The sequence below is a fragment of the Prorops nasuta genome, unplaced genomic scaffold, assembly GCF_024137725.1.
Source record: "Prorops nasuta isolate Cenicafe-Biocafe unplaced genomic scaffold, Cenicafe_Pnas_1.2 PNAS00013, whole genome shotgun sequence".
NCBI classification, from domain to species: domain Eukaryota; kingdom Metazoa; phylum Arthropoda; class Insecta; order Hymenoptera; family Bethylidae; genus Prorops; species Prorops nasuta.
The window spans coordinates 1,982,109-2,004,501 of NW_027116810.1; the positions used below are offsets into that span (position 1 = coordinate 1,982,109).

The 22,393-nt window shown below is 30.3% G+C and overlaps 1 protein-coding gene across 1 annotated transcript in view; it reads right to left on the reverse strand.

Annotated features, from left to right (window-relative positions):
* The window catches only part of LOC136778035 (zwei Ig domain protein zig-8-like), an 845,250-nt gene that overhangs the window by 783,986 nt on the left and 38,871 nt on the right, over positions 1–22,393 (reverse strand). The window lies entirely within an intron of this gene.

A 22,393-nucleotide genomic window follows, 5' to 3' on the forward strand; every position in this document is an offset into this window, starting at 1 on the left:
CAAAAAACAATTGCAAAATGGCTGTTTTATTCCGTTCTTCTAGAAAGTGCTTTCGAGCTTCGCAGTTCCGGTAGAGTAATAGCAACAATATAAGCATGGCGAAGTAGGGGAGGGGGGCGTAAGACGTATCAAATAACAAACAAAGCGTATACTTTCATGTGTTTATGACTTTTATGCTTCATTTAAAAGATTAGAAAAGTGGAATATAGAAAAATTTTATCAAGTCGCTCCTTCTTATTAAAGAACTCATTAACAATATTAAAGGGGATTAACACATAAATTGTTAAAGTAATAAAATTAAAGTAGTAAAGAACAAACCAATCACAATTTACAGTTTCAGCGGTGGTTTGAAATTGTAAAATTATATTGGTTTTCTTTACTGCTTTAGTTTTATTGCATGTTTTATATTTTTGTGATTTGAAGTTCAACAAGGTGTATGCAGTGAGCACAATTAATAGCACATACACACACATGGGTGTTTCACGTAAGGCGCCCCAGCTCGAAATGAGGACTCAGAGGGCATGGTGGGGGCAGATGCATCTAATTGGCCGCGGAGGGAGAGAGAAGGATTAACGTGGAGAAGGATAGAGCTATCCTTTACTAGACGATACGCCTAGCGTATCGCTGCCCCTCCCTTCCCCGCTCACATCAGTAAACTTTGGTCAACTCTTATCCTCTTTCTCTTACTCTCTCTCTCTCTAACCGCGACCAATAAGATGCATCTGCCCCCACCATGCGCTCTAAGTCCTCTTTTCGAGCTGGGGCGCCTTACCTGAAACACCCTGTATATTAGTATATATTAATCTACATCGTCATTAGCTGACATAATATATATATATTTTTATCATGTATGCTAAATATTATGAGATATATCAAGAATTTCATAGTTTATATGTAATGTTAAATACGAGAGCCATATTTCTAACTATAAAATATAATACCATTATAATATACATAACTTTAAAATTAATATACATTAATTCCTTATATGAGAAATATTAATGTTTACACGTTATTACAAAATGTATGTGATACCAAATATTTTATGAACGCTTTTCACAGTTATTTATAAATCGGTATATTTCAGTACCACAAATACTAAGCGTTTTAAACAACTCGTGTATCAAAGAAATTTAGATTATCAAAGAAAAAAAATGTTTACAAATACTAAGCGTCTCTAAAACTAAGCGCTTATTGAAAAAATCTACCGTATATGGACGAATATTTAGTACAATACCGGCGAAACCATGTTTGTGTGTGTTCAATATTATCTAGGAAATTTCCGTCTACTTATAATGATAATTGCTGTCTTGTTTTCAAATTTTTACATTTTCAGCCCTGCATTTCCGAATGTTTCACCGATTATAAGGCCCATTGTACGATAAAAAATCAGGTATCTTATGTACTAGAGAGCGCTTAAAAATTTAAAAGATTGCTAACCACAATTTACGATTATAAGATTTTTGCTTATTATGATGCACATAAAACAACAGACATCGTATTCTGTAACTTTAGCATTAATTTTTGGTGTCAGTGCTGACCGAAAACGATACATATATAAAGATACGCATTTATCATTACATGTTCCGATATTTATCGATAACTTTGGCCTAATGATATCGAAATTTATCGATAAGATTTTCAGAATTTGCCTACTGATTTCTGATCATATCGCTGGCCTTAAATGCGAAAAAGCAGAAAATTAATGTTTGCCAACTTTTTAATGCAAAATTAACAGTGGTTTTCTTTTTAGATTGGTAACAATTATTAAGTATATCTAATCCACGATCTCTCCTTTGATTTCAAGATAACCGGCTCTTTTCGATCACAGTGCACGTGCTCGGGTCCTTCCAGATCCTTCTTTTAGACGGCCATTTTAGACGTTTATCAATTTGCGAAAAGTGTTCCAAAGTTTTGCGAATGATTTATTTTGCAGTGATTACAGTAAATCATCAAATTAAATAATGTATGCGCTGGTATTATTCTCCGATGGTGTTTATTATGTCTGTAAAAAAACTGATATAATAGTAAAAACAGATAATACATCTATTAAATACAAGAATGGAAATCGCTATTACGGAGAAGTAATCAGCTATGATGGTACGTAAAGAAATTAAAATAAAGAGCATCTTATTTTTTATTATGGTTCGTTTATATTATGTTTAATTAATGAAAAATTCAGTTATATATAAAAGTCAAGTTATGAAAACTGCAATGTGTGTCAGCAAACTATAAAATTGAACCATAGTAAAATGGGCTGCATATGCTCTATTAATACTCAATTGCTAATTTGTGATTTAAAACTCTTTACAGATTCTTACAATAAGCTACAAAAGATTAAATTGCACTTGGAAAATCAAGGAGCGAAGAAACGTTACAATAATAAAAGTAAGTGAAAAAAATCAAATTAAATTCCTCTTTCATATTTTCTAAGACCTATGAAGTGTATTTACAAATTTAATGTAGCTATCCCAGAAAATCTGTAACTTATTTTAAAAATGATCCAAATTATATGCATGCAGAGACTCAATTGAAATTAAGAAATTTAACATTCAAAATAACATTTTGTGTAAAGTTTGAAAGTACAGGAAAGTGTTGATAAGAAATAATCAATATAGGGAATATTTATTATTTAATATATGTTTTCTAGATGCAATTCAAGTGACCAAAGACATTGAAAATAAGGATAATAGTAAATCATTAAAAAGGAAAAGGCCAGTAACTCACAATAAGAAACTGACAATAAAATTGAAAAAGATTGCTGGTAATATATATTTGCATTCTTTTCAACACTAATAAATTTATGTCTTACTGTTTATTTTCATTATTTTGAACAGCAGCAATTAGAAAATTCACTTTTATCTTACTTGTTCTATAGCAAAATTGTTTTTAGCCTCTGACTCCACAGACCTATCGAAAGCTGAAAATTCAACTTCTACGAAGGATAGTAATTGTATTAATGGAGAAATCAGCAGCATAAATAAAACTAATAATGGTCACTGTGATATTCAGAAAGCAGGTATGAATCATTTTGAACTAGTACCTCCATCAAATACATGCCATTGCTGAAACGGTTAACTTACTCCTTGTATAATTGTTTTTGATTTAAATAAGTTCCTCATACTTATGTAATTCATTAAAAAAAGAAATTTTTATTTTTGCAGAGTGTATTACTTCTATTGTCACTAAAAATTGTAGTGAAGAACCACAGTTCATTGACAGGAGTGACAATCCAGAGGGATTTGAAAGGAATAGAAATTTGAAAATTAAGCCAAAGGGAGCTAAAGGTAAGAAATTTTCATTCAACGCTAATATTGATTACTTGTAATGAATCTAAAAATAGACATTTGGCCTCTAAATTGAAAGAGACCATGATTTCTCCAGTGGTTAATAGACAGTGCTTGTAAGGAATGATGAGTGTCTCCAAATAATCATTTTTATATTTTTTAAATAAAAATTACTTAAAAGGAATTTTACAAATTATTACTGGAGCACATTAACTTTGCCAAATCATTTGAAGATGCCATACTCTCTGTAATCCTGACTAAGTGTTACACTGAAATTCTTTTTATTATATTACAATAGTTGTCAATTTAATACTTTATGATAGATTATAGTACAGTCAAACTTTATTCGCTTCTGGTTATATTCATTCTAAACATAAAACAATTAGAAAATTTTCTTTTGCACTCTTCGTTGTATAGTAAAATTGCTTTTAGCCTGTGACTCCACAGACCTATCGAAAGCTGAAAATTCAACTTCTACGAAGGATAGTAATTGTATTAATGGAGAAATCAGCAGCATAAATAAAACTAATAATGGTCACTGTGGTATCCAGAAAGCAGGTATGAATCATTTTGAACTAGTACCTCCATCAAATACATGCCATTGCTGAAACGGTTAACTTACTCCTTGTATAATTGTTTTTGATTTAAATAACTTCCTCATACTTATGTAATTCATTAAAAAAAGAAATTTTTATTTTTGCAGAGTGTATTACTTCTATTGTCACTAAAAATTGTAGTGAAGAACCACAGTTCATTGACAGGAGTGACAATCCAGAGGGATTTGAAAGGAATAGAAATTTGAAAATTAAGCCAAAGGGAGCTAAAGGTAAGAAATTTTCATTCAACGCTAATATTGATTACTTGTAATGAATCTAAAAATAGACATTTGGCCTCTAAATTGAAAGAGACCATGATTTCTCCAGTGGTTAATAGACAGTGCTTGTAAGGAATGATGAGTGTCTCCAAATAATCATTTTTATATTTTTTAAATAAAAATTACTTAAAAGGAATTTTACAAATTATTACTGGAGCACATTAACTTTGCCAAATCATTTAAAGATGCCATACTCTCTGTAATCCTGACTAAGTGTTACACTGAAATTCTTTTTATTATATTACAATAGTTGTCAATTTAATACTTTATGATAGATTATAGTACAGTCAAACTTTATTCGCTTCTGGTTATATTCATTCTAAACATAAAACAATTAGAAAATTTTCTTTTGCACTCTTCGTTGTATAGTAAAATTGCTTTTAGCCTGTGACTCCACAGACCTATCGAAAGCTGAAAATTCAACTTCTACGAAGGATAGTAATAGTATTAATGGAGAAATCAGCAGCATAAATAAAACTAATAATGGTCACTGTGATATCCAGAAAGCAGGTATGAATCATTTTGAACTACCCGACTAGAAATTTCTTAGGGAACGCCTGATTTTAGTTCGGGACGGATCAGGTTACGAAATGACTAGCCTTATGAAAGGTTTTCTGGCTGGAGTCGGATCAGGTTCGAATAATTTTTAACTGACCAGTACGTTCGTACTCAAATCGGATCCGAGCCTGAGCTTGTAGTCTGAATAATAGACGTAATAGAATATTTCTGATCAGGCGCGGCTCCGATAAAACATACTAGTTCCAGATCCGAACTAGTATATCAGCGCCGGATCAGGCTAAGAAATGGCTAGCCTTGTTAAAGATTTCGGATGCGGATTTGATCTGGCCTGAATAAGATTTGTCCTGATCAGGATTATTGTGCTCGGTTTGGACCCGGACTTTAACTTCCTAATCTTAATACTAATAACTGTAAGACATTTCCCATCAGGCACGACTCCGATGATATCGTATCAAATCCTGATCCTAGAAACTGTATTAGTGCAGGACCAAATCTGAATAATTTCCTCCACTACACTCATATATTTCGCCAGTCTTCTTCCATTCGCCATGAGTGATGTACGACGTGAAAGAAAACGTTTGGTAACGCGATTACGAGTTCGTCGTTTTCGGGAAAATAAAAGACGTAAAGAAGAAAGTGTAAAGCATTCAGCTTCTATTTCCACTTCTGGTGAATTGGCAAATACTAGCACTTCAGTTGTTAATAATAGTGAAAGTAGTTCATCTACAGAAGAATGTGAAATTAACGTTGCTTTAAATGAAGAAGCGATTGATTTAGGGTCTCCAGATGACGAAAGTGATTTTATTTCAATTGAGAGCAAAGTTATTCATTGTGGCGAAGATAGTGAAGATTCCCATTTTCGCGAAAGTGACGAAGATGACATAGAAAAAATTAGACAATGGGCTATTTCGTCAAATATATCTCACACAAAACTGGATGAGCTTTTGTGCATTTTGCGAAAACGCGCATATCCTCAACTACCAAAAAGTGCCAGAACTTTTTTAAAGACAGATGAAGCAGACTACACTATTGAAGTTTTTGATGAAAAATCTGAATTTGTATATTTTGGAATATCCAAGTATTTAAAAAAGTTTGTTCTTAATTCTTTACATTTTGAAAGAAAGATAGAATTACTATTTAATATCGATGGCACTGAAGTTTTTACATCAGGAACAATACAGTTTTGGCCTATTTTATGCTGCATTCATAATGAAAATCAAATCTATTCGCCTTTTCCCGTGGCTATTTATGCAGGCCATAAAAAACCGGAAAACGTAGAAAAATACTTGGAGAAATTCATTGAAGAATTAAATATATTATTAAGAAATGGAATCGAAATAAACCAAGAGAATTATGAAGTAGGCATCAAAGGTTTCATTTGTGACAGACCAGCTCGTTCTTTTATAAAGTGTATTAAAAATCATGGAGGATTTTACGCATGCGAAAGGTGCGAAGTGAAAGGAACTCGAGTTTTAGGAAGAACAGTCTATTTAGATTCTGACTGTACATTAAGAACGCATGATTCATTTGTTAAACAAACAAATGACGAACATCATACCGGAATATCGCCACTTATTAGAATACCACAACTAGATCTAGTTAAGCATTTTTTATTGGATTTTATGCACTTAGCATATTTAGGTGTAATGAAGAAACTTTTAATGGATTTTTGGCTAAATAAAAATTCATTATCAAAAATTAGCTATAGTAATAAAAAAAAGTTAACAGAATTATTAATATCGTTACGTACTCAAATACCCACTGAATTCCAAAGGACAACGAGGGATCTTAGTTCAGTGCGGAAATGGAAAGCAACAGAGTTCCGTTTTTTTTTATTATATTGTGGACCTATAGTTTTAAAACAGTGCCTTCCTGAAAATCAATATAAGAATTTTCTGTTGCTACACGTTGCTTGCAGAATTATGTCGTCTACTGAAATGGCAATTAAGCATATAGACCATGCAAAATTTCTATTAAAAAATTTTGTAAAATCTACGATGATGCTGTATGGAAAAGAGAGCATTGTTTTAAATATTCACTCTCTCATACATTTACCAGACGATTGCCAATACTTAAATTCATCCTTAAGTAATTTTACGGCGTTTCCCTTTGAAAATGCTTTAGGAAGAATGAAAAGATTATTAAGAAGTGGAAAAAAGCCATTATCACAAATTTGTCGCCGACTAAGCGAAATATTTTACAATTGTGACAGAGAGAGAAAAATTGAAGTTCAACCGACATTGAAAATCTTAAGAAAGCTTGAAAAAAAAGGATCAAATGTAATAGCTGTTAAAAAATTAATGTATAAGGGCTTTATTTTAACTACGAAAGAACCTAATAATACTGTCCTACTTAATAATAATAAAGTTTTTGAGATAGTCGAAATCACAGCAGCTTCTGATAACCCAAAAATCAGTGAAGTTATAATAAGGGGTAATATACTTCAAAAACTGAAACCACTCTTAAGTTATCCTTGTACAACTGAAAATTTGAAAATGTGGAATATGTCCAGTTATAATAAAAGAAAAATGATTTATTCTTTGAATCATATTGTTACAAAAATGATCAAATTCACTGTTTCCACTAGCGGCAGAACAAAGGTGTATGTAATGCCTTTGTTGCACACTTCGAATTAGTGCGGAGAGAAGAAAGCAATCTTCGGAGAATAAAGTCAGCGACCGCTCTTTCGAAGTCGGCTTTTCTTAAAACCAGATCGCGCTATCTTGTTCTCCAACCAAAACAAACTCATGTACACAACTGTGCTGTCTTCATGTGTCGTCGCCAAGACTTAACTTTCATAATAGTTTTCGTATAGCATTCGAAGCGTTCACATCGTAATAGCAGTGCATAAATTCTCTAATAATGGAACCTAAATTTGCACTAATATTATTTCTAAGTGGCTGTGATAACAGTGAAATGAAAAGCATCGACATTGTGCCATATAAATGGATTACTTTCAAGAAAAAAAAAATGACCTGTAAATTTCCAAAGGAAATTACAAAATCAAATGTAGAATTTTTACGAGATGCAGTAAAAAATTTAAAAGATCCAATAGAAGAATGGGAAACGTATGACATAGATGTAAGAGGATACGCAAGTAAGTTTAAATCATAGTTAATTAACTTTTAAAAAAGCATTTATTCATTAAAGTTTTTGCTGAAAAATAATATTTTATTAACTAGTTTAATTGTGTATATTAGGCAGTTATCACGAAGCTGAATTAAAGTTGCTTAAATTAAAGAAGCAGCCTTACGCTTTCAGCACCGATTCTGAAAGCCAAAAAAAAAAATTGAAACAAAATAAATTATTCAAAAAAAACTCATCCGATGATTACATCCGTAAACTGCTGAATGACAGTGTAATTGATATAGAAGATCCATGTACTTGTAAGTATTATATTTTTTTGAAGTTATATTATCAGTATTTAATATTTCTCATGTCAAAATAAAACATTCAAAATTACTTTCTAATTACAGCAAGAATGACACGAAAGGGATTTACCGAAAGAGCCCAACAGAGTCCTCATTACATGGAAAGCTCTGATGAACATTCTCCAAAACATAAAAGGCATCATATACAATCGGATAGTGATTCTGACGAAGTCTTGTCGGAAGTTTCGCAAAAAAAAATATGTACAACAAACGGAGAAAATATGATAAATATAGATAAGAAAATTGGTTAAAATATTCAAATGTTGTAATACATATATTACTTATAATCGATATAAAATAATACTCATGTGTGGTATATACATTTTAAATTTCAGATGAGCTGAAAAATTTAATTGAAAAAAGATTCGACCAACTAAAAGTTCAAATAGGAACATTTACTAGTGAAATGTTAAAACTGCAGCAAGACATCACTGAATTAAAACAGGCGAAGGCTGGTCCTATACAATTAAAGAGGATGAACAATAATTTCAGTCTGCCTTTTTCAACGTTGGAGGCATTTTTAAATTTTGATGCCACATTGACACTAGATGACACTCTCAAAAATGAAACGGTAATATTTTATCTGTTTACAATGGATTATTTTTACATTTTTTATTACATAAATGCATGTTTCTGGTAGGTGGAAATGATGTGGCCTCTGCTCGAGCCAAAACAAAAATTGTCAAAATCCATATCAAATATTTTGGGAAGATTTTTGACTAAGGATACCCTGCTCAACTTCACCGCAGTTAAAAAAACGGGTGATAAATTAATATTTAAGGATACGGCCTTATCTTCTATATTATATGGTATTTATATTTTTATTATAAAAGTAATATTATATATTTAAAGTATTCAAACACTTGTACAAAAAACATCAAATATTTATATTCTATTACATATGTTTCAAGTGTTGCTTTAACAGGAAGTTTCTGTAGTTTTCTAGAAAAATAGTATTCATAAAATATTTTCTGCATTGCAAAATAATGTTTGTAATTAGAATATTGTACACTATAGTAATATTTTAATATATTTTCCCTTTGGACTTTCCATACTGACCACTCCCATGACTTTAAAATGTTAATTAATATGATTTTTACAGAATTGATTAAACAAACGTTCAAAGAAAACTTAAGTGTGTCTCCTGTACGAGAGAAAAAATATTATGCGGCTATTGGAACTGTCATTAATAATGCTAAGGACTGGGGTGGTTCTAGAGCAAGAAGAGCATCTGATCAGCCTTGCCTTTAATGTACTTTAAATTTACTTTATTACTTATAGTTTTCTTTTTTTAAAAAGATGATCTCATTGTTTTTATCCATATTATAATAATATATTATAATGTTTATTTTAAAATAAAAATTCATGTTTTTTCTTTTTTATATTAAAAGATGTTTGTATAACAAATATTTGATTGAAACGTATGAAACAATCCTAACATGACACATAGATATCCATTTAAAATTGAATTCATGAATCGATAATTTATTCGAATTAATAATAATATGGCTAGAAAAAATAATAATGCCAGAAATACGAAAGACGTCTCATTAATTTGTAAACTAAGAACTTAAAAGCATTTATATTTATATACATATGTAATATTAGAGTCTTAAGGGTTTCAAGTAAAAAGTTGTGAATTTTTAAAATACTCAAAACTTTTGAAAAAAAAGTTGAATTATCTTTTTATTTATTACATACGCTTTTCGAAAAAATTTAGTGCTATCTTAAATATATAATTAACGAACAGTTGAATCTAATTTCAATAAGCTTTCAGTTCGTTTTACTTGCTCAATATTAGTACCAGATCGAAATCTTTATTCACCATATTCTAGGTTAGCGGAGTAAGTAAAGCGCCGGACTGGTACGCTGAGGCTCATCGTTTATCGCAGGTTCGAATCCCCGTTAGGAGTGAAAATTTAAAACATATGTATTATCACTTTTCAGCGTTATAATAAATCGTAATTTCCGTTAAGAGTGTGAATAACGAATAAATAACGTAAAATAATAACAGTACATTTTTTATTTTATTTTTTAAATTCCCGTATTATACTTATCCGGCCCGAGTGCTGATTTCATTACCAGAACCTGATCTGCAATTAAAATCCTCATTGGATCAGTTTCGCCCGATCAGAAGGAAATCAATTTTATCGGACTCGGACCAAATACATATTTTCGGATCAGGGCCTGATCCGAGCTTCTGAAACGGTCCGGATTCGCCAGAGCGTTACACCCCTAGTCCGACTCATATCCGATTTTCTTACCAGGGTCGGATCAAAAGCGCGAGATTCCTGATCACAACCTGATCCAAGCCCTAAGAAATTTCTAGTCGGGTAGTACCTCCATCAAATACATGCCATTGCTGAAACGGTTAACTTACTCCTTGTATAATTGTTTTTGATTTAAATAACTTCCTCATACTTATGTAATTCATTAAAAAAAGAAATTTTTATTTTTGCAGAGTGTATTACTTCTATTGTCACTAAAAATTGTAGTGAAGAACCACAGTTCATTGACAGGAGTGACAATCCAGAGGGATTTGAAAGAAATAGAAATTTGACTATTGAGCCAAAGGGAGCTAAAGGTAAAAAATTTTCTTTCAACGTTGATATAGGTTACTTTAACTTTTATAAAGCCATATTTGTATTTATACTTAATTCAATTTAACTATTTCAGAGGATCAAAAAAGCGCGGAAAATATTGAAATTATAGATAAATATAATTTATTGTATAATTTAAATAAATCTGAGGATAATTTGAAAGATTTAACTTGTGGGTCTTTTCATTTTGAAAAAAGTAGTATTATATTATATTTATTTTTAAATTCGCTTTTTTATATTTTCCAGAAATTCTTATAATTTTTTATTTTTTAGATTTAGAGGAATTTAGTTTTAATTGTAATCTATGGAGTGATTTTGATAATTTAATTGTAGCTGAAAATAATGACTGCACATTACCAGATAGATTATCTGACAACGTTCGGTAATACTCAGCATTTCTAATAATTGCTCTCATTTTAATAAAAAGGATTCTATTTATTTAATATATTTAAAACTGTTAATTTATAGAAAGGATCTTACTATAATCGAAGATACAGTAATAAGGAGCTCCTATAGAAACAGTGAAGAAGACGCATCATTTCCTCCGCAATTTTCACTGTCAAAAATACGTGAAGATGGTATATTAATTTTAAGGAATTGCTGTAACCTAATTAAATTAAATACAAAATATATTAATTGAATATTCTCAATCCTATAGAAACTTTGGAGAATGAGGAAAACACGTCCGATGTAGATAGTGATTCATCTTATAAACCAAGTACTTCTAATTCAGAAAATGATGAAAATTATGATCCCTGTAATAACAATTCTACACAATTTTCGAATGCCAATGAGAGCCAGAAGAATTCAACATTGGATCTTTCAACGTCGATAAATACTTCAAAATTTTTAGTTCCTAATGATGAACAAATGACTGTGGAAATAGCTAAATGCAGAACAAAAAAAGATTTTTGCATATATTGCAACTCAGAACAGACAAAGTTGAGTCGTCATTTAATGAGAAAACATTCGGATGTTCAAGAAATTAAAACGTTAATGCTTATACCTAAAGGGCGTCTAGAACGCAAACAAATTATAAGAAATATTCGTAAGAAAGGTCAATTTTTGTTTAACACAAATTCCTCCGTCAATACTGGAGAGCTCAAAGTTATGAGACGACCGAACAGCAAATACAAAAAAAATGCAACTGATTTTGCTGTGTGCCCAAGTTGTAGGGGAACTTATTCTAAGTCAAGTCTTCGCCACCACTTTAAAAGATGTAATAAAAAACATTTAAAAAATAGCAAAAATTTATTGTCCAAGTCTAGAGAAGTCGCAGGTCGCATACATGAAGTAGCATGCCGTATTTTAAAAAGACGTGTTTTCCCCACAATTAGGGACGATGACATATCTAAATGCATTCGATTTGACGAACTGTGCATAGAGTTCGGTAACAAATTGTGCGACAAATATAAGGATCCACACTTTTACGACATGATCAGGCAAAGGCTCCGACAACTAGGTCGTTTTTTAATTGAAGTGAAAAAATTAGATAATAATATCGATGATTTCGTTTCTGTGCTAACTCCATCAAACTATAAAATTTCCGTTCAAGCAATTCAGACTTTAGCAGGTATAAATGACGATAGAACGGATTTTAAAACTCCTTCTTTAGCTACCTCTCTAGGTACACTATTGAAACAAGTGTGTAAGAGGGCCATAACAATTTATATTCAAAGAGAAGATAAACAAAAACTAGAAAAGGCAGAGTGTTTTTTAAAATTGTTGAATGAAGATTATTCATCATCAATAGCAAGAGTTGCGGTAGAGACTCAATTTAAAAGAAGAAGACAAACTAAAAAAATTTTACCATCCAATCTTGATATTCAAAAGTTATTAAATTATATCACTAAACAAACAAAAGACTCTTACGATGAGTTAATAAATAAATTTTCGTTCAAGGCATGGAAAACTTTATCTGAATGCTGTTTAATATTTATACAAATGTTTAATAAACGTCGAGCAGGCGAAATCGAACGTTCTTTGGTAAATGATTTTGATAACTGTGAGCAACTAAGTGAGCAAACAATAGGTGAATCGTATAAGAAACTGAGTAAAGAGCAGAAAATTGAAGGATCTAAATATGTACAGTTTACAATTCGTGGAAAACTTGGCTCATCAGTACCAGTATTATTACATAAAAAAACAACATATAAATACTTAAAGTTAGTTTTAAGATACCGACAAGAAGCAAAAGTTAATCACAAAAATCCTTACCTCTTTGGTATTCCTGGCGTGCTGAAAGGGGATTATCGTTATTTAAGAGCTTATCCTCTTTTAGTAAAATATTCTGAGGGTTGTGGAATTTCGAATCCCGAGACGCTTCGTGGGACAAATTTAAGAAAGCACTTCGCTACAATGTGTTCTACATTGCAATTACGTGATGATGAAATATGCGATGTAGCTAATTTCATGGGTCATGCGGAAAAAATCCATAAAGAATATTACCGACAACCGGTTTTAAGCAGGCAAATATTGAACATTTCTAAACTGCTTGAAATTGTACAAGGGAAGAATGGAAGTAATGATGAAAGTGAAGATAGCAATAGTGAGTCAGATGATAACATTACTATAGATAAAACTGATGGTTAGTATTAATTTGTTAATATATATTTAAAAATTACATAACATATTTTTAATACCTTTTTATTTTTAGTTCATTCACATTCTCTTAATTCAAACATCGAACAAATTGATGAATCTATAGATTTTCGTGACAATTCTCTTGAGAGATCCAAAGAAACTAATGATAATTTCAACGTGAGCCCAAGTATACGCAAGAAAAAGCAGCCGGAGCAAAAGAAGAAGAGATCTAGTATGTTGAAAGACTGTTGTTTAATCATTTTATTGATAAGAAAGAAAATAATAAGTGCGATGAGTGTGAAAATCTTGAGAACATCTAAATATTTTCAAAACTAAGTGTTTTAAACTACAAGTATTAAAAATACTTTCTAATAAGTTTAAATATGTATTAGATGGCGGCTTCAGTTTTACATTAAATGGAGTGATGAAAGTCATGTTAAGGTCATCTTTTAGTTTTTAAAATGGAATACATATTTCTTATTACATGGTCTTATAACTATTATCTTTAGAGATTGTTAAATAACTATATCCATTTATCACTTCTTCTAGCCTTTTTCTAGATATTTCGATTAGAAGTTATAGAAAGGTGAGCGATGATGAGTAAGTTTCTGTAGCAGTCATGCACTTTATTTCAGACAAACCAATATCTAAATGCGATTTCAAATTGAAATATTAGTGAACAATAGGATGAATAATTAAATTAGAGAAAACATTTGAAAGTCTATTTAGATATGCCACATGAATGTGCAAAAAAATAGGGGATTTCCTTAAAAACTCAAAATTACATTCACATGACTTTTCACACTCTACTTAAAACTAAACTTGAGAAGACACTGTCTAATTGATATATAAAAATACTATAAAATTACGACTTGAACAATTTTAACTAAAACGTTTAATTTTGAAAGTATTTAGGTAGTCCAGGACTTTTTACATACCCTATATATTTCAGTCCTAACATCTAGAATGTTGGAAAAGTTTGAAGAAGATCGAGAACATCAATAGTAAATCGTTTCTGAGAATAATGATCTCAAAAAATGGCGAGGTTAATACATTAAGTAATCTATTCATTTGACCTTAAAAGTATTAATAATGGTCGCCGATGTTTTTTTTTATGAGCCCGTTTAGAAAATAATAACAACATTGACGTCACATATATACATTCTTGCAAGGGCAAATAGATCTCTTATCATATATGAGAAATTTGTAAATCTTTCTATTCACTTTTGTGAAAAAAAAATACGCTCAGAAACGTTTTATTTGAGAAATACTCGACTATCTTCAAAAATTATTAACATCTAGTAAAAATTGCATTCCAACCTCTTTTCCCTTGCATCCCTATAGCATCGCCATATGGTAAATGTACTCGAAGAAAATGGAGTGCGCAAGAGAAAAAAATCGCAGGAAATGTATTTGCCAATCATATAATAGAAAAAAGGTTACCTTCTTTCATAGAAATAAAAAAATTGAAATGCGATTATCCAGATATGTTTAACAGGAATTATGCAACAATAAAAACTTGGGTCCACAATCAAATTAGAAAGAATAATTAATGTTAAAACAAAATTAGAATTAAGATACATTAAGTACTATTTTTATTATAATATTCAAAGTGTTATAATTGTTTTATTAACATTATAATTCAATAAATCTTCTATTATTTTTTCCAAAGCATTTGAAGCTACTGTGTTTTTATTTAACTACCTATAATAACGTACGCATCGACTACCAAAAATGAAACAATTTTACATTGAATGGAAAATACTGGGAGACTAACAACAATATTTCAAATTCTGAATTAAATATGATTCTCACATTTAACTCAATTACTAAATACATGCTAATGTACTATGGTATATTTAGGTCCAGAAAGCATAGCTCCTATTACAATTAATATTAGTTTACATCAGTCGAAATTTAGATTCAACTCATGCAGATTTTCAATTTTTAAAGGATTGGTTGAAAACTATATGCTTTAAAATTCATTGCAGTTGGAGAGTGCCTTTATAACTACAACCATACGTCCAACACATATTTTTGACGATTATCTGTATCTAGCACAGTGTCAGTAGGATGTGAGGGCACATTAATGTTGTCTACATATATATTTAAAACTATGTCAATGCATTTACATCTGCTGTGACCAATACATATAGACTATTCATTTTTCGATATTGATGGAAATATGAACTTTAAATACGGACCTCTATTTTACCATTAATCTCAGACATCGGTTCTCATATTTTACTGTATATGTAAGCCCATGCTGATATAGAATGGTATATTTGTGGTCCACAGAGTCTGTGTCGTATTTCAAACAACTTTTTACTTACATTAGTCGTAATTTTGGTCTAAATCATGCAGTCTTTTAATCTGTAGTAAATTGAGAGAAAATGGTTTGTTTGATAGTTTACTATTTAGAAAATACCTTTATTCTCTTAAACAATACGTACATACACATAGCTTTGTATAATCTACCTGTGTCCAGCAATGTATGAGCAAAAGGTGTAGGAGCAGACTAATATTTTTAAAACATATTTCAAAAAAAAAGTTAATGCAATTAATTACTCTTGAACGACATATATAAGCAATTGATATTTCAAAAACTAAGGGAAGTATCAACTTTCAATGTGGACCGCCTATGTACCATTACATCTCAGAAATCGGTCCTGATATTTCACTTTGTATCCAAGTGTATGCTGTTATACAGTGGTATATTTATGGTCCGTACAGTCTACGTCTTATTTCAAATAACAAATTACATACATCATCCTTAATTTTGATCTAAATCATGCAAATTTTTAATCTCTAACGGCTAGAGAAAAAACTGTATATTTTATAATTTATCACCTTTAGAGTATGCCTCCATTCTCTCGAACCATACGTCAAAATGAATCTTTTTAAGGTTTACCTGTACTTATCACGATATCGGTAGGATATAATCGCTGATTAATTTTGTTGAAATATATCTTCTAAAATATCTTAATCCAAATTTATTTCTCTTGTGAGCAACATCTATGGGCAGTTGGTCTTTTGTCACTAAGGGTATTATCAACTCTAAACATGGACCGCCTATGTACCATTACATCTCAGAAATCGGTCCTGATATTTCACTGTGTATCCAAGTGTATGCTGTTATACAGTGGTATATTTATGGTCCGTAGAGTCTACGTCTTATTTCAAATAATATTTTACATACATCATCCTTAATTTTGATCTAAATCATGCAAATTTTAATCTCTAGCAGATAGAGAAAAAACTGTATATATTATAATTTATCACCTTTAGAGAATGTCTCTATTCTCTCGAACCAAACGTCAAAATCAATCTTTTTAAGGTTTACCTGTACTTATCACGATATCGGAAGGATATATATAATCGCTGATTAATATTGTTGAAATATATCTTCTAAAATATCTTAGTCCAAATTTATTTTTCTTGTGAACAACATCTATGAGCAGTTAGTCTTTCGACACTAAGGGAATTATCAACTCTAAACATGGATCTCTTATTTACCATTACATCTCAGAAATCGGTTCTCATATTTTACTGTATATGTAAGTGCATGCTGATATAGAATGGTATATTTGTGGTCCACAGAGAATGTGTCGTATTTCGAACAACCTTTTACTTACATCAGTCGTAATTTTGGTCTAAATCATGCAGTCTTTTAATCTGTAGTAAATTGAGAGAAAATGGTTTGTTTGATAGTTCACTATTTACAAAATACCTTTATTCTCTTAAACTATACGTACACACACATAGCTTTGTATAATTTACCTGTGTCCAGCAATGTATGAGCACAGGTGTAGGGGCAGACTAATATTTTTTAAACATATTTCAAAAAAAAAGTTAGTGCAATTAATTACTCTTGAACGACATATATAAGCAATTGATATTTCAAAAACTAAGGGAAGTATCAACTTTCAATGTGGACCGCCTATATACCATTACATCTCAGAAATCGGTCCTGATATTTCACTTTGTATCCAAGTGTATGCTGTTATACAGTGGTATATTTATGGTCCGTACAGTCTACGTCTTATTTCAAATAACAAATTACATACATCATCCTTAATTTTGATCTAAATCATGCAAATTTTTAATCTCTAACGGCTAGAGAAAAAACTGTATATTTTATAATTTATCACCTTTAGAGTATGCCTCCATTCTCTCGAACCATACGTCAAAATGAATCTTTTTAAGGTTTACCTGTACTTATCACGACATCGGTAGGATATAATCGCTGATTAATTTTGTTGAAATATATCTTCTAAAATACCTTAATCCAAATTTATTTCTCTTGTGAGCAACATCTATGGGCAGTTGGTCTTTTGTCACTAAGGGTATTATCAACTCTAAACATGGACCCCTTATTTACCATTACATCTCAGAAATCGGTTCTTTTATTTCACTGTGTATTCAAGTGTATGCTGTTATACAGTGGTATATTTATGGTCCGTAAAGTCTACGTCTTAATTCAAATAACATTTTACATACGTCATCTTCAATTTTGGTCTAAATCATGCAAATTTTTAATCTCTAACTGATAGAGAAATAACTGTATTTTTTATAATTTATCTCCTTTACAGAATACCTCTCTTCTCTCGAACCATGCGTTAAAATCAATCTTTTTAAGACTTCCCTGTATTTATCACGATATCGGTAGGATATAATCCGTGATTAATATTGTTTAAATATATCTTCTAAAATATCTTAATGCATATTTACTTTTCTTGTGAACAACATCTATGGGCTCTTGTTCTTTCGACACTAAGGGAGTTATCAACTTTAAACATGCACCTCTTATTTACCATTACATCTCAGAAATAGGTTCTGATATTTTACTATATAATGAAATACATGTATGTATGTATACAGTGTTATATATCGGGTCTTAAACTATTAAGTTCCAGGAATATCTTATTTTATGTTTCATCTTTTTTAATGAATGTTTTAGAAATATAGATTTTATTTTATGGAGGATGTATTACAAAATTGTACATAAAATACTTTTTCGGCGTTGAGTATAATATTTACTATTTCCTTTCAACTTTTATATAGCTTGACGCTTTTTCTGCACGTCTGTAAATTAATAAGTTGCTCCTGGTTTTTGCGTCTTCATAATTATATCTTAGATTTATCGTGGAACCTTAATACCCGTTTTAATTCTGTTGTTGAGTATATTTTTATTATTTTCTTCATGAATGGCAGAAGATTAATACTATTATTGGCAATACCGAATCTCTTAATGGTTATCAGATGGGGTCCCCGTATTTATCTGTATGAATCTTGAGGTAATGGTACCTGGTCTTCTCAATTCCTGTTAAATATCTGTTGATTTTAGACCCTTTATTAAACCTCACGTATCTTTGTACAAATTAGGACCTGTCCTATTATTTCACGTTGTATAACAAGTCATTATTGGTCCGGTCTCGATATGTAACAAATGTCCTCATATGTGCAGTGTAGTCTCCGAAACGGACCTCATATGTCACGCATTGTAAATATATATATATATATATATAATAACTAATATTTATGTGTATAGATTAGTATATATGTTTTTCTGTAGTTGATGCAGAGAATCGAGGAAACCAATACACTTTTAAAAGAATTTATTGAAGAAACTAGTGGTTTACGCAAAGAAGTAAGAGAATTGACCAACAAACATCCTGCTCTGAGAAGTAGCTCGGATATCATAACGGGTAATAAAATTTGTGTGATTAAATTTACTATATTTCATGTTCCTATAATTTAATTTAATATTAATATAAGGTGTCAGTTAATTCACCGCATAGGGTAAACCTATTAATTAATTTAACTTTATTACTATGTATACAAGGCATTAATTTTTCGTATATTACCTTTTTGTATCTAAATTCAACGTACTTTCAGGGAGGTATTACAGAAAATATTGATATTTCTTATATTTGCATAGATAAATGAAATGTTACCTTCACGCTTAGAAAAAAAATTAAGTGACACTACGTTATATATTGTAATAATACCTAAATTATTTATAGTTATACGTGCCTAACATCGTTTACAGATATACCAAGGCAGGAGATTGAGGTGCAGCTGCAAAATGAGTTGGATTCATACATCGATCTGGGCAACGGTGTAAAAATACGAAGAATAGCATATCAAGAAGCATTTTTAGCTTCAAGTGCCAAAAGGTTTATAAATGTATTTACTCATGGATTGTGGACCAGAGAGGAATTGGCGAAGCGCTATGTCAAATTCAATAAAAATAAAGATCCAAACTGCAAGGAGTTGACCCCAAAAAAATTATACAAATTACAGGAATGTTTAGACAAGTTTTTATTTTAAAAAAACTATCCTGCAGATTTGGCTGTGTCTGAGAGACAACATTTAAAGGGTCAACTGGGACATATAATTGTAAGTTCCAGACGTTGCGATGAGCGAGCTTCTAAAAATAGTGATATGGATTGAAGCGCTACCAATGTAATGCAATAGATAACAAAATTTTACATGTTAACTTCATTACAGTTTATTGCAAAAACTAAATGTTACCTCAAGAAATGTTACTACTGAATTTCACTTATTCTGACTTAAGGGCACTCTATTTCTAAGTTGGCAATTGAAATAATATTTAAAGAAATCTGTCGTATAAAAAAGCAATGATGTAATGAACTTTCGGCAACATTTTGGTGACATTCGTGATTATTATAGAATATATAAATCTGTGAATGATTTTGTTTTATAAAACCTAATATTGAGTCATATTGAATATCGTACTTTGTGAGTTATTATCAGTCTCATAACCTACTACAATAAATCTTATATATATTACTTCTTTTGTAGATGTAAATAATTGTTTAATAATATTATACAAATAAGCTGAACAAGTCTATTTTAATATATATGCAGCTTATAAACAATTTGATGCATAAGTATCATAATATTTTTGCGCTTCTACGTATATTTTTATTAAATAGTCATTTATTTATACCAGAAACCAAATATATAGATTAGCATTCCGATAAATCCATGCAAGGTACGATTTTCTATAAGAGGCCACGTTAATTTTCTCGATATAAAATCATTAATTTTATCTCTTTTCTACTTTAGAATGTCATAGCAACTTTATTGAAGATGCACTATGCATCTATTTCTTCTTGTATCTAGTTTCATTATATCTTGATGAATTGTTATCTCAGAAATAGATTGTCCTTTAATCATTATATATACTGTAGTTCTCGTATTGTGTGTGTTTTTTTTTATAATAGAACAGCTGCAAAGCACATTTATAATAATCTTTAACGTAGATATATATTTTACTAATAGATAAATATTATTAACATAAAAAATAATTTATGAATATTTCGATGATGATCAGACTGAATAAGATTTTACGTATCGAATTTGGCACTCTGGTAAATTGATTCGTGCCATTTTAGCTAATTTCACTGTTTACACTTTCTCTTATAAGTTTACTAAACTTTTGCTGTTATGCACACAATTTAATTCCTCACAGTACATATATCAAAAAGTTTGAAATTACTATATAAGTTTTATATATGTTTTGTTAACATGTAATTACATAACGTTTGAAAATTTAAATAGAAAATGTTCTAAATTAAACAAAAAATTATTTGACATATTAAAAAAACCTACCTTACCGACTACAGCGAGTGCTAAAGTTTTGAGTAATTATCAGCAATTCATAAGAAAAAGCAATAAATAATTGTGAAAATGTCGATAAAATTTTGTATTATCGTAATCATAATATTTAGAAAATATCGACTTAAAAAAAAATCTCCGTGGAATAAAACTACAATTATTTGACATTTTCTGTTTTTTCTATATCTACATTATTACTTTTCTACAATATTTGTTGAATATCATGCCTCGACATCTTTGAATATCGCGGCCATAGGTCGAGACTTGTCGATGCATATGCTATAGAGAGTCTGAAAAAGTAAAACTTGTATCTTTATGTATCGGAGCAAAATCATAATATGTCAAAATGTATAGAAATATTATCATGGAAATATCATGAAAATAACTGAAAAAAATTAATAAGATAACGGAAAAAATTTTTAACAGGGCCAAAAGATACTACCATAGTTAAAGAGGAATCAGTTGCAGTTCCAGTGGATATTACTACTTTTTATAATGAAATAGATAAAAAAGATAGTGCTGCCATGTGTTGCTGGAAAACAGAGCTTTGGTTTTATGCAACTACGGAGTACTGGTTGAGCAATGGGAACAGTAATTTGAAATGTGATCAACTGTTAATGACTCAATGATATGTCAATTTACTAGCGAAGGAAAAGATAAGCCAATTGTTCATTATCATATGGTAAAGTATGTATAACTCATTCAACTGCTTAAAATGTATATAAATAAAAATTAATTGTTTATTTATTTAATTTTTAATTCAGGTCAAGCATGTATTAAAATATAACAATTACTTTGTTAAGTCTCTCTTTCCAGATGTACTTCAAAGGTTTGAAATACCCTGTTATTCAAGAATGCAGGTTATTGTAGATAAAACAGATAAGGATGATTTTGTTACATTCAGTCATTATTAAGACACACGGTAGTGTCTCAACAGCTATAAACATAAACATTTTCATGTAAAATAAGTACATTGAAAAAAGAATTTGTTTAGTTAAAACAAAGTTATATATGAGGCATCCTTCCATAGTTTGCAGTCTGATGCCAAGCTAGTGTTAAATGCTCTAACAATTTTTGGATATACTGTGTTATTGGAGAATGAAGATTAAGGAAGATTGCAATTGAAATTAAAAAGGATGAGGTTGTTACGTTCACTCATAATCAAGACACATGGTAGTATCTCAAGAGCAAGAAGCATAAACATTTTTAAGTAAGTACTTTGAAAAAGAATTTGTTTAGTTAAAACAAATTTATATATAAGGCATCCTTCCGTAGTTTGCAGTTTGATGCCAAGCCAGTGTTAAATGCTCTAACAATTTTTGGAAATACCCTGTTATTGGAGAATGCAGATTAAGGAAGATTGTAATTGAAATAAAGAAGGATGAGGTTGTTACGTTCACTCATAATCAAGACACATGGTAGTGTCTCAAGAGCAAGAAACATAAACATTTT